We start from the raw sequence: 14,253 nt of genomic DNA, 5'->3' as shown, positions 1-14,253 counted from the left end.
GGATCACTCCCCACACCTTTCGATTAAAAGTATGAAGCGTGAAGAAAACACAGTGCACAAAGTCTTAAGTGCAAAAGCATCTCCTGTGTGTGGCTCGGTCTCTTCTTTTTTCTTTTTTTTTTTTCTTTTACGCACGGTATCACCTTTAACTTGCCTCGTTGGCCGCCAGAGCGCAGCGTTATGTGCACTTGTGTAATTAGTGGAGTCGCAGGCACACTTCGTCTCACCTATCATTTCGGAGCAGGCTCCACATTTACCGCCGCAGGCTGCTGGAAGTTTACCACACACACACACACACACACACACACACACACACACACACACACACACACACACACACACACACACACACACACACACACACACGTCTTCAGCAGCCGTCTTTGGGTGGCCTTATTTTGTCGTGCCTTAAGTAATCGTGTGGTTTTCCTCCAGAAATGTTAAATTACTTATCTCCGCGGCCCTTAATGCGGGCCTGGCGGAGAGAAGAAATGGGCTTTAGAGGCATCAGGACAGGAGAGGAGAGCTGATTGCGAGGTTTAATCACTGGAGGTTGAAGCTGCGAGTAAAGTCATGAGATCGCGCCTGAGCCGAGATTCACACTTAACGCGCTCCGCTTTCCAGGCACGAGAAGCCTCACTAGCTGCTTTTGTTTGACTGTTCGCGTCCCGTTCTAGTTTGTCTGACATTTTCCACCGGAGCGACAGGATCGGCAGATATGTTCTGAACTTTCTGCTCCGTTATTCACGCAGCCGCGCGGCCCGGAGCAGCGCGCGTCGGCGCCACTTCTCCAAGCTGCTGTTGCCTAAAGCCAACCGTGCGTCCACTTCTGTTTGTGTTTTACAAAGTGGTCGTTAGCATAATCTGATTCATCTCAGAAAAAGACAAACATTTTCTCGCCACTGAGCTCAGACAGAATCAATCAGAAACCCCTCTCACTTTACCCTTTTCCAGGGCCAGGGGAGGCGATGTCTTTCGTGGGGATTGAAGCAGAATATCGATTCAGGAGAAAGAAATATTCCTCGAGTAATGAGCGGATACCTCCTTAATGTTTTTCTTTCCCTGGGCGATGATTATTGGGGGGGAGTATTCCCGGAGGAGATCCTATAACCCCGCTGCTGTGACACACGACACTCCGGGACCACCTCAGCCTATATACTCTTATTACCCTCTCCACAATCCGGCAGGATGTCTCTGCGTGGGCGCACACGGTGAATGAAGCGTGCTGGGAAATAACCGGTGGCTCTGTAACAACGACGAGTAATGGGAAGTATGAATGAAGAACATCACCGATCAGCCTCACACTCTGAAGTCGGTGTTTACGTCACATGATGTGTTTCCTCCGATACTATCTGCGCCCTCAGAGGAGGCCGACATGAGATAAGTGCTACGGGCTGTTGCATCCATTAGCTGCCTCACTTTAAGATAAAAGGCCTCCTATCCCCACTGCGACACGCAGGTTCTCGCACTGTAGACGTGCTGCAGACAGGATCTATTGGGTTTGAATACTTTCTGGTGTTCACTTAGAATTTTACGCAGCCAAGCTACTTTGTCTGATTCGTCTGAGACGTGGCAGCAGAGAAAAGCTCGCTGACACGAGAGTTGTGGAGCAGCGCAGCGTCCCGGATTCATGCGCGGCGCACCTGGCTCTGTCCATGGTGCTGAAATTAGGATCTCTCTCTTTCTTTCTTTCTTTCTTTCTTTCTTTCTTTCTTTCTTTCTTTCTTTCTTTTCTTTTCTCCTGGCGAGCCCTCATCAGTGACTAATCTGCTCTCAGTCCAAAGTCAGACGGATCGATTTGCAATAGATTGGAGGCTTAATTAATTAATCGGTTGAAAATAACAGGCGGCACCCGCTCTCCCCTCCTGCACAGGTGACAAAACGGTCACGAGGGGCGGAGGAGCGTGCCAGACAAGGACGCATGAGATTGCCGCGAAGATAAAAGTCTTGAAGGCCTGCATGAGATCCTCCACGTTTCGTTGCGCGGGGCTCTTTTGTTTTGTGCTTGGATAAGTTAAAGAAAAGAAAAGAAAAAAGAAAAGAAAAGAAAAAAAGAAAGGAAAGCGAGGGAAAAGACAGCGCGGATCTTAATGCCTCCACCGACACAGAGCTCGCCGCAAGGAAGACATCTGAATGTATCGGATACTCCTCAACTTGGGTCGTTAGCAGACATCGACCTCCTCTAAGTCTTAACGACTGCAAATACAGCGCAAGGCAATCAATCGCCATCAACACGCTGGAATATTCTAGGGATGGAATAATTGATAGGCTGTCTCCTGGTGCGTAACGGAGAGGCGGCGGTGATTAAATTCTGTTTAACATCTCGCTGAGGGCGGGGGCTGAGTGTGTGTGTGTGTGTGTGTGTGTGTTGGGGGGGTTATACAGCCGACTGTATGTATTGATACACCATCTTTAACATGATCGAAGTGTAGAGGCGAGGCTGACTCTGGTGTGATGGGGAGGAGTTCATTGACTCGCGTACCTGTCAGTCAGTCAGTCAGTCAGTCAGTCAGTCAGTCAGTCGGGGGCCATGAGTCACCAGAGCCCCTCCTGAGGGGGCCTCCAGTTTGTGATCCCTATCAGGAGAAAACTGCTGCCAGTTTGAACATCAGATCTCAGGAACTTTGGAAGAATGTGTCCATCTGCGGGGGGCCATTTCTCTTATTTCTCGGGGGAAAAAAGATCATGTATCTGTCCCTCTTGTGCAGTTTGTCTCGTGTCATGCACAAGTGAAAATGTGTCTTGTGACCCAAAATGAAGACAAAACGACACTGAGCGACTTGTTAACATGAGTCAGTCATGTCCCCCATCTCTCCTTGGACTAACACATAATCTCCCCCCACCTTCCTCCTCCTCCATCACCCCAATAGTCCAGGCACACTTGTAAACTACATGACATCAGTGAGGAAAAAGAGGGGGTGTACTTGGGAGCTGGTGAACTGGGCGGGCGCTGTTGCACGTGTTCTGAATGGGGAAGACGGGCTCGCATCGCATTTCTCATGTCCAATCGATCCCGGCTCGGGAGGAGCGACGGGAGCGCAACTATCACTCCTGCATCACTATACCATCACTCTCATCAGCGTCTCTCCGGCGACTATAACGCCTTTTGTGTGACAGCCGCGGCGCAAGGGGGGGATGAACTTGTGTGGAGTGTTCGCCAGAAACCTCCGCCCGGCGTCTCTTTGGGGGAATTACGCACTTTTCATGACTTTCTCCTCAGTGTGGTTTTGAGATGGGACGCGGGGAGACCGTGGCACGTTGGGCCACGTCGCTACTGCGCGAGTGCTGCTGTCTCACCCGGCTCCGGAGGGCTGGTGCTCCGGCGTGGCTGTAGCACCTCCTCACCCCTGCCTGCCTCGGTGCGCTTGTGCGCGGAGCTCCGGGGAGCTGGACGCGAGGCTCTGAAAGGGATTGCCCAGTTTAGCGGGAAGCAACGTCAGTGGAGTTGAAGCGGAAAGTGGCAAAGCGCTCTACTACTTCGCCTGGATCCTTTACAGTTCCCCGCGATCATGCCATCGAGTTTTTAGATCTGGGTAAGGTGGTGTTTCTTTTTCATTTAATTGAAATACATTCACATGTTAATTCCCTGTGTGTTTCCGTGGCGCGCGGTCAATAGGCTAATGGAACGAGGATGGGGTCAGAGGGGGACTTTGGCTCGTGGAGATGTGGAACATTTTCTCCGCGGGCAGCAGGGTGAGAAGGGGGTGGTGACGGGCGGACACACTCACTGAACGACTGTCGAGCTGAAAGCAACTTTGATGCTCTTGGCTCGGAGCGCAGCGAACACAGGATTTCCTCTGAAAGCCTCCCCCGGTCCCCAGGTGACTCCGCTCCCTCTCGGCGAGTGATGCGTAAAAATCAAACACACGATGATGAGCCGATTCACTGCCTACCGATTCCGCTGACCGTGTGTAGCGCGTGTGTCGCGGGCGGTCCGGGTGGAGACTGAGGTGAGATTGATGCAGCGTTTCGCCGCTGTGGGGTTAAATAAGCCATCGGTCGGGAGCTCGCCGCTGCTTAGTATCTATTGAGTGATCTGCGAGGCTGATCCGCTGACCGGGCTCTTTTCACGCGCCTTTCTAATCGCTTTGCATGGCTCGTGATCGGCTGGGAATGGAGGAGAGGAGAGGAGAGGAGAGGAGAGGAGAGGAGAGGGGAGCGCACGGAGCTCAGACATACGGGGGGAGAAATGAGGTGCCGCCGGGTTCTCCAGGCAGATTGCGCACAGGAGGCAGGGAGGTGTGTTGCAGAACCAAATGGGCACACTCTATTGGGTGCGCGCACTCAGCACGCATGTACGCACGCACACACACACACACACACACACACACACACACACACACACACACACACACACACACACACACACACACACTCCCTCTCTCTCTTTCTCTTGCGCACACGCACAAACTGAGAGGGGAAAATTACTTGCTGCATGTTAATGGGCGCAGTAATGAGACCCAGCCCCTATCGTGTTGTAATTGTTAGTCATCCTTGTCTCCACCCCTCCCTCCCTCCCTCTCTCTCTCTCTCTCTCTCTCTCCCCCAACCCTTCCCTCCCTCTCCCCTTTTTGCTGATATCTCTCGCTGTCCCGCTGCTCAGGTCTGCAATTTGTACTGTATTGAGAGAGTGTAATTATTTCCCCATTGTTTTTAGCGCGCCGGCACCGGCACTCCACAAGAAGAGTGGTGTCATTAGTGTGACAGGGGCGGACAGGAGAGGAGGGAGAGAGGCAGAGGAGGGCCTGCTGGAGAGGATCGGTCCGGGGACTTAATTCTCATTGACAGTCACATTAACACAGGAGCGGCACTCTTAATCCTGCGGAGATTACTCTCTCCTACCTGACCCCCTGTCACCCAGCCGTGCTCCGCACACACACACACACACACACACACACACACACACACACACACACACACACACACACACACACACCTGTGTGAGGGTGGCACTCCTCTGACGTCTGGCTGTGCTGGTTTTCCTGTCCGCAGTGGATGACTTCTCCTCTGTCTTTGTCACCTCTTTCCATCTCCTCACACCCACCCTCCCCTCCCTCGCTCCCACTGCACTTTTCACAGATCCACACCCTCACACACGCACACACACACGCACACACACACACACACACATTCCCACACACACACATTCCCACGCTTAGCAATTACTCCTCTCTCCAGGCTCAGTCTCATCTGGACCCTTCCTCCTCACCCTCCCTCCTATAGCAGCTCCCAGCGGTGGGACAGCCGGCATCCTCAGAGGGCCGTTCTGGCTCTGTATGTCTCAACAGCCTCCTATCTACTTACCCCACAGAGGGCTGTTGAGGATGACTGGCTGGGAATGAGGGGGAATGAATTGTGTGCATTTGTGATTGCGCATGAGGACACAGCCAAGCGGCGAAGCGACGTACAGGCGGCGAGGAGCAGGGAAGAGCGAAGGAGGCGAGAGAAATGAGCTGGAGAGCCAGGAAAAATATTTGCGAGAGATGAGGCGAGGGAAGGAGATAGTAGTGTGTGTGTGTGTCTGTGTGTGTGTGTGTGTGTGTGTGTGTGTGTGTGTGAGAGAGAGAGAGACAGAAAGAGGCAGCCTATATGTGAAATGACCTGTGTGTGTGCCTGTGTGTAAGTAATCAGGGGAACTCTGCACAATGGGATCTTGTGCATCTGTGTGTGCTTGTTCATGTGTGACGGTGAGGAAACACTGTGAGATGATGATGATGGTGTGTGTGTGTGTGTGTGTGTGTGTGTGTGTGTGTGTGTGTGCGTGCAAGATGAATAAGCAGGGATCAGGCATGTAGGACTGGTGAGGTGACAGCATCACGACAGACTGGAGATCACCTCCACACACACACACACACACACACACACACACACACACGCACTGGCATTAAGAGATTGACTGTGATGAATGGATACTTCCCGACTGAGAGGAGGAGGAGGAGAGGAGAAAGGAGAAGAGAGGAGGAGAGGCATTCTTTCATGTCATGGGCAGAAAGATGGAGGGAGGCCTCTCATTTGTAAACGACTGCATCCTGGACAGCTTTTCATCTCGGGGCAGTTTCTGGGTGTACTGAGTCGGAGAGCATGAACAGGCCCGATGCGGAAGCAGTGGACAATAACGCCTTCACTCATCCTCATGAAATCAGGTTCAGAGGAAATACACTTGGGGACTTGACGTGTCTCCTCAAACAGGAGATCCATGACTCTAATGGAGGACAGGGAGATATTAGATCAGCGAGTGTGTGCGCGGCAGCCTGTATCTGTTTCTTGTCTCAACCACAAAACCACAGCTGGACAGAGGTCACGACCCCCGGTCGAATAAAAAAGGGTAAAGGTCAGATGATGCTGACAGGCCGGAGTGGAAACATGTGATACCTCATTAGATTAGTCTCAGGATAATATCCGAATGTTACATGATACACAATATATGTCCTGATATTTGTAAATCTCCTCCACAGCACTAGGACCAAGGGACAAATTCAAATATCGCAATGTTTTCAACCAGAATCTGGTATTGCAGCAATATCGGTAGTTTTACATGACATAAACACACAATGAGATTTTTTTTTTTTTATCAGTACTCACCAGTAATGTGGATATAATGTCAAAAACAAACAAACAAAAAAAAAAAACCACATGCCACCCCCCCCAGGAATTGACTGCAGTTGTGTTTTATCAAAATATATTGATATCCAAAATCTAAGATGATATTTAGTCTCATATAATATTGTATATATTACCATAAACTTCTTTCTGTGGTTTTCACTCTCACACACCCTCTCGCCTGTAGTCTATAGGTAAGTCTACCAGCTCAGGAAGAGATCGGACCACTTATAGTGTAAGAATTTTAATCATGCTGTTTTTGTGTATAGGTGCCCATGTGCTCAGAGGCTGTGTTGTCGCTGCAGTGGCCGAGGGTTCAAATCCAACCTGTGGCCCTCTGCTGCATGTCATCCCCTTTCCTGTCAACTCTCCAGCGATCCTATCAAATAAAGGCATAAACCCCCAAAAGTAATGACAAAATAAATAAATAAATGAATACATAATTTTCATCCCTGATTAAACAGTGGTTCCAAAGGAGATAAAACAGATGACACTAATGTCTTAGAGTTAAAGCTAGGCCGATAAATCCCTCGTTATCAGCTTATTGCAGCCATGGAAGTATCAATGTACACGCTGGCTGCTAATTAACAACCTGGAGTGCAGAGATTCCAATTTAGGTTTGAGGTAATTTCGCTAGAGTGTTTTCATCACATCACAGTTTTAGTGTGAAATGTCCCACTTAATATGTATGCGGAAAAAACTAAATGGATTATGATGGATTGTAAAAAAAAAAAAAACATTTGCTTACATGTCGTTATCAGATTTTTAAAAATCCTTAAATATTAAAAATTGCAATAAAAAAAACAGTATTTGTCGTGCTATTGTTTAAATTTCCTTGTAATTCATATTTTCTCTTTTCTTGTAGTAGCTAGTGCTCCTATTCCTTTATTTGCGCCATGTTTCTCCTCCCCCTGCCCCTGCATGAGTAAAGAAGATACATTTTCGGGTATCCCTGCCCACTTAATCCAGTCAGGAATGAAAACTTCATCCAAAGACGGTCCTGTCCTCAGGCAGAGAGCAGGATCCTCCTGTTATCGTACCTACCTGGCGGAACTGGAACAGGGACGTGAGCTCACTTAAAATCTTTATCCTGTCAAAGCCACATCAATGTACCTATCCACAAAACTGAACTTAAAAAACCTCAGCTGATCCACTCTTTAAAGTTTCCTCTGAGCAAAGGTTTCCAGCACTGAGCTCTGCCCTCGCACGGCAGTCGTTTTGCCTCCACCTGCTCCATCGACAGTGGAGGTCTCGTGTTGGACCTCCACAGCTGTGTGTCTTCCATTCTCCCCTCTGTCAGTCACTCGGTGACAGCAAGGCCTCGCTCCCCTGTGTGGCGCCCTCACACCCTGCAGACTCCCTCTACTTCCATCCAACGGGCCCCGCTTTGACAGCCCGCCCGGCCACGTGTCCTCCCCCTCGTCCAACCCAGAGAAGACAGTCAAAGGCACCAGCAGACACGTCCAAACTTACTGCACTCATCGTGTCTTAAAAGTAGTTGACGGGTTCCAGGTTAGTGGATTATTGGTGTTCATGTGCCAAGTGCTTTTTGGAGTCGGTCTTGTCCCGTTGAGGGATTTTTTTTTTAAAACATCTGTTAGAAATTTTGGAGTAATTAATTTATGTTTAATTTAAGTCATTTTCGATCGGGGAAGAGTTTTGAGGACGTCATGACCATCTTGTGGGAGCTCAAAATAACGTCACTTCACGGACCTCAAGGTGATTCCTCCACAGCTCCGACTCACTCTGACCATGACAAATCTCCCAAAGTGATTGTAATGATTGTAATTGAACAGGCTCAGTCCCTTCCCACAGTGCTCCATCTATCACCTTGGATACAATCTGCTGCTTCCACTATGTGTGTGTGTGTGTGTGCTTGTATGTATCCATGTGTGCGTCCCTGTTCGCTCCCCTCCGGCAGCTGGCAGATGTGCTGGTATCTGTGAGCAACAGTGTGAGTGTGTGGGAGTGTTAGTGTGTTTGTGGGATTATGAAAAGCTCCCAGCATGCTCTGCAGCGTGCGTCCACTGTGCAGCCGCGGCGAGGAGGCGGTGTGGTGGTGGCGTATCCTGGGGCGGTCATCACAGCAGCCCTCAAAACAACACTGCGCCTCACGAGGGGGGAGAAGAGGGCTCAACCCCATGGGACGCAGAGGATGAAAGCGGAGGGGTGGAGGGGTGGAGGGGTGGAGGAAGAGATAGAAAACACCAGAGAGGGAAGAGAGGGCGCCTTGGCCCAATGTGGGGGTTCGCCGGACGGAAGAGTTGGATTGAATGGTTGTGTAAGAGAAAGGCTTCAACAGAGAGGAGTACGGGTAGTCAGGACTGAGGGGAGATCTGTCAGCAGCGTGTGTAAATGTGTATGCCTGTGCACAGCTTGTGTGTGTGCGAGTGTGTGTGCTGGAGGTGATGGCTTTGTAATGAAAACAGCAGGCAGCCAGCGGTCGAGGGCCCCTCTCTGTGGCTGACTGATGTCAGTCACCAGCGGACAATTGCCTCCCTTAGGGATGATTGTTCAGACGAGGGTGAATCATTATTTCTGTTGGACTGTGTGTGTGTGTGTGTGTGTGTTGGATTGTGTGTATATATCTATAGTGAATTCAACTTTTCTGTAAATCATCCAGCGAAAGAATTTTACATTTTAATGTATATCCTATCCACAGTGAAATGTGATGGTTTGCCAGCGAGCAACAGCTTTTACTTAGACTTGAATTCAGGTGAACTGGTTCCTGCATTAATTACACTGTGGGGATAAGATTCAAGAAGAAGAGAAAGAAGAATAATCTTTATTCATCACATACAATTATACAACATACAATGCAGTCAGTTTTTTCTGTTTTTTAAGCCAGCAATGTACGATGCCCGGGAATCCTCTTCTTCTTCTTTGTCTTCTTCTTCTTCTCCTTCTTCATCATCCATGGTCCATTTCAATACTTTGATTTCCTATAGCCTACGTTCAATACACTAGACAGTTACTCCATCAAACTGCCCCCCTTGAACGAGCATCTATCAGGTTAAGAATGACAAGTTGTCGAAAACTTCTGGTTGCATGGCAACTAACAACTACTGTACCTCTTCAGTGTCACAGGAATTGCTTCTTAATCTGTCATCGCTGCTAGTGCTGTTAGTTAAAGCTACCAATTTCGGTGAGGACCTTTGCGGTTTTTAATGTGGAAGTGAGAAGAACGGTCGAGGAGAGAGAAGGAGGCTGCAGCAAAAATGGATCAGCTTTTATGTTGTCAGACTTTGGGGGACAGTTGGCCAATCTGCCAAATCTGCAAGCGGGTGAATTGCTCCAGGAATGATTTTATTATGAGACCAGTCAAGTTCATGGCTTCTCATGTGCAGCCCTCAATCATATGCTGGCTCCCTTAATTGCCATTCAGTCATCAAAATTTAACTAAGAATGCCTGGTGTAGGATTATGTATGTGGTGGTTAAACTGAAGGTGTGGGTAAGTCACTGCAACATCCTCTCAAATGACAAAAACAAAGCGCATGTGTGCTGAGAACATGCATCTACAAGAATGAGAACATTTATATGAAAAAGGTTTTTGTATCAGCATATCTGTTCTCTGATATCCGCAGATGATCCTTGTATGGAATTGCTTTGTAAGACTGTGCAGGTGTGTGTGTGTGTGTGTGTGTGTGTGTGTGTGTGTGTGTGTTAGAGCGAGGGTTAGAGGCCCTGCTTGTCTCGGGGGAGCAGAGTGATATGGTGTCATGCTCCAGAGACCCACAGACAAATTAATTCACTTATTGACACTGCTGACACGTCTCAGTGACTTTGTAAAATGAACAATTGATCAGGCTTCCTCTCTCTCTCCCCGCTCTCTGTCTTTGTCTCTCTCCCTCTCCTCCTCTCTCTCACTCTATTTTCTTGACCTCTCCCTCTCTCCTCTCCTCCCTCCTCCTCTGCCATTTCCCCACCCTGACCACTCTCCAACTCCCTCGTTTGTAGGTTTCTCCCTTCATGCCCTTTTTCTCTCCTTCCTATCAGTATCAAGCTCTCCTTTTGCTCCGGCTCGCCAATTGACAGGCGTCGCACGTACGGTAATTAATATAATTACGCGCAAGCTGGTCATTAGCAGCTGAGGGGACTGATAAAATCAAGATGTCGGTTTGTCTGCATATACGAGTTTCCGTGCGTATACGGATGTGCGGAGATAGCGAAAGACAGCGTGTGTGTGTGTGTGTGTGTGTGTGTGTGTGTGTGAGAGAGAGAGAGAGACAGAAGGGGAGGTCGTGAAAGCAGCTTCTTCATCTGTGAGTCCATTGATTTAAAGCTGTTGTGTGAGAGTGCCATGAGGCCCAGAGTTGAGCTCCACTGAGCGGCCGTCCGGCACTTTTCTCTTGGGCGGAGTAGCTACAACTCGAGCCGAGGCCGAGGCTCACAGAAAAAAAAAAAAAATCAAAGTGGGCTCCACATCAAGGTTGTTTATTTTCCATTAATCATAATTTGGGCACAAAGCACAATGAACGGCCGCTTCTCTCCGGAGACTCGCTGTCAGGGCCTCGGCCTGCTTTTGTTTGGCTCCGGGCCGCCGTTCGATACCAGCAGCCACTGAGGAAGGGCCCAGCCACACTCACGTACAGACATGTGCACCCGCGCACCTTTTTCTTATCCTTTGTAGGCCTCCAAAAAAAGGAGCAAGGATCAGTGACTGGGTGTGTGGAAACCATGTCTTTCTTTTTTTTTTTTTTACTTGGCCTGGTCGCGCTGTCATCCTCTCGCCCGTCTTGCTGTGGTTCACCGCTTCTCTCATCTAACTGTCTGCTCCTTTGGATCCATCTACAGGTGGGGAAGGGAAGAAAAGCTTGGGGACAGAATGAAAACTGGGGAGGACAGATGCTTGCCGTGAAACAATGACGAGTGGGTAGATAAAGACGGAGAGGAAATAAACATGAAGTGGGACAAAGGGGCGCTTTCCCATTATCAGAAGAGTTTCCCTCCGGAAACTCAAATAAAAGAGACCTATTAGGTTTTTTCTCTCTCTTGTGCAAGTAAAAGATCTAGCCGGTTAAAAAGGCCAATGTCTGCACCAACAGAAGCGCCGCTCTCCCACAGATGACACGGCTCCTTAAGTGCCTGAAACACGTCGTCAGTAGTCCCGCCTTTATTCCCATCACACATACATCAGACATCACACTACGCCAGCATGTTAAACATTTGCATAATTTATGCCTAGCGTCTAGTTTGGCACAGAAGCATTGATTTAACACGGCCGCTTCGGGGTTGTTGTTAGTGGTGGTGGCTCAGTCGTGCGAGAGCTGACCAATCGGAGCAGACTGGGTCCTTAAAGAGACAGGGAGTAAAACAGAGCCTTCCAGACAGAGGGAGATAACAGCACTGCTGCAGCGGACAGGATGAGAAGACTTTTGAGCATTAAAGCATGTAAACCTATCCCTGTAGTATCCAAAATAAACTGATTAACCTGAAAATTTGCACAATATGTCTCCATTACATAATCCCAGCCCTGATAAGAAAGTCTAGCATTGCTACTTCAGACCCCGTAACAAATGGTGACGACAGGGTGTGAGGAGCAACTAAACTTGCGATTGTGCATGACAATGTGAGTGAAATCTCTAAGTCTGTGTTCATAAGCTTGTATGAACATGGGCTGGTGCGTGAAATCATCACAGTGGGGAAACTTTGCGGCAGACCTCGTGGGGATGGAGGGAAGATCAGTGACGGAGACAGAAAGCTTACTCAGTGAACAGAGCAGTACATAAAGATCGCGCTTCGCCATGCTAAATCACAGTGTTTGCTTTTCTTCCCCCGTCACCAAAAGCGAGCCGCAGCCAGCAGAAGATAAAAGCGGAGTAACGGCAGGAAAAAAAGGCATCAATATTGCAGATACCTACCGTAGTTTGTCTGGAGCGGAGAGGGGAAACAAACCTGCCAAAACGTGTGTGGGTGTGTGCAGCCGTCTGAAAGTGTCTCCTTTGCTTTCCACCTTTCCATCCATCTTGCAGCGCTGAGGGACACTGACTTTTAACGGCCTTTTATTGCTTTATTAGAGTGTGCCGGATTTACGGCTTGGGCCCTGCCTCCGTCTGTCAGCGGCTCTGAGGAGGCTCACTCTGATCCTCACATGCTGGCAGACTTGTAAAGAGGGGACAGGGACAGGGCTGGGGCCGCAGACTTGTCGCGTTAGCGAGCTAATGTTTATTAGCCTTTTAGCGTCTGCTTTTTTCCTTCTCCATAAAACAAGTTACAGCCTACATCTACCTCTCCACCTTCTCTGCTTCAGTGGGGGAAGCTGTTCAGAGACTTTAATGAGACCTGCTCACAGTGTGCGTATGTGACAGGTACATCCAGCAAAGGTCGCCTGTTAAACAAACGCTCTTCTTCATTCTGTGGAAAGAAGAGTGATCTGTATAGGCGTGTGAGTCTAGGTGGAAATGTTTCTATTAGTCAGTGCGTAGGTACATGAGATGTGTGATATTTGCGGGAATGCAGCATGAGTCTGCAATTGTGTTTTGGCATGCACCAGCTGAAGAGGTGGTCCAGACACCCTGCTTTGACACATGAAACACACACTGGGACTCATTTCTGTCTTTTTATCCATATGGGGAGGGAGGTAAGAAAAGAATGACTTGGTAGAGGGAGAATGAGGAGATGAGGGGATGCAACCTTGGAAAATGGCACAAAACTAGAGACAAACATTTTCTGAGCACTTCCACTTCCACATACGCACACCAAGCCCCACACAAATAAACACGCACACACACACACACACATACACACACACCGTGGTCACCGGATCCTGAGACGCCGGCTTGTGCAACAAGGTGGGATTTGGACTTAAGTGCAGGCCGATCAATTGAGCTGTAATGGTACCTTAGTGTCAAGGCCATTCTCTGAACTCTGCAGTCAATACCAGAGCCAGGTAATGGTCCTGAATTCAGACTTTCACTCACACACTCTCTCTCCTCTCTTTCTCCCCACCTGGCCATTTCACCAAACAGAGGATCCTCCACTTTATTGTTTGTTGGTTTATTGGAGGAAACAATACAGTGGCGGAGTTGTGGGGGGGCAGATGGATGGCAGTAGACGGGTGCAGTGTTATTGTGTGTCCCTCAGATGACTTCTGACCTTTTCTTGTATGAAAAACAACAAAAGTATAACGTTGTTCAGTAATATAAATGTGCGATCGCTGTCAACTGTTCTATCTGCCCGGCGACCCAGAGGAAATGGCGAGGTGCAGAATGCTGTAATGGTTTCGAGTCGGAGGCAGACAAATATATAGAAGCAGAACATTACACACCCTAACTGAATGTTAATACTCTGCATATCGGCAGAAATCTGAAACGCTTCACATCAGATTCCGTCGGGCTTTGTGCTCTCGCCCGTTTCATTTTCAATATCTCTCCGCCTTAGGGAGATGCGCTTTGTTTTACACTGATATGCTTTTTGTCTGCTCGGGCTGTGTCTGGGCACAGAAAATCAGCATACTGAGAGACTGGTGAGATGCTTGTGTGGCCTTCAATCTCGCTGCCTTTCTGTTTTGTTCACACACGCATACACACACATGCACACACACTCACACAGAGGCACACCGCAGCTCGAGCAAAACTCATACTGACATTTTTGATCCTGTATCTGGGAGCCATACATTTATTTTATTTTTCGTGACTTGTTTCATTGATTTC

General features: G+C 48.8%; 1 protein-coding gene across 1 annotated transcript in view; it reads left to right on the top strand.

Annotated features, from left to right (window-relative positions):
- The first annotated feature begins 3,137 nt into the window (after window positions 1-3,137).
- Window positions 3,138-14,253, top strand: part of tafa4b (TAFA chemokine like family member 4b) — a 59,526-nt gene continuing 48,410 nt past the window's right edge. Inside the window, exon 1 of the mRNA XM_037101642.1 lies at window positions 3,138-3,533. The gene's annotated coding sequence lies outside the window, so the exon portion shown is untranslated. The remainder of the gene's footprint in view (window positions 3,534-14,253) is intronic.

The sequence above is a fragment of the Acanthopagrus latus genome, chromosome 6, assembly GCF_904848185.1.
Source record: "Acanthopagrus latus isolate v.2019 chromosome 6, fAcaLat1.1, whole genome shotgun sequence".
NCBI classification, from domain to species: Eukaryota; Metazoa; Chordata; class Actinopteri; order Spariformes; family Sparidae; genus Acanthopagrus; species Acanthopagrus latus.
Note: the sequence above shows the minus strand (reverse complement) of the source record. Positions and strands in the feature narration are given on the sequence as shown.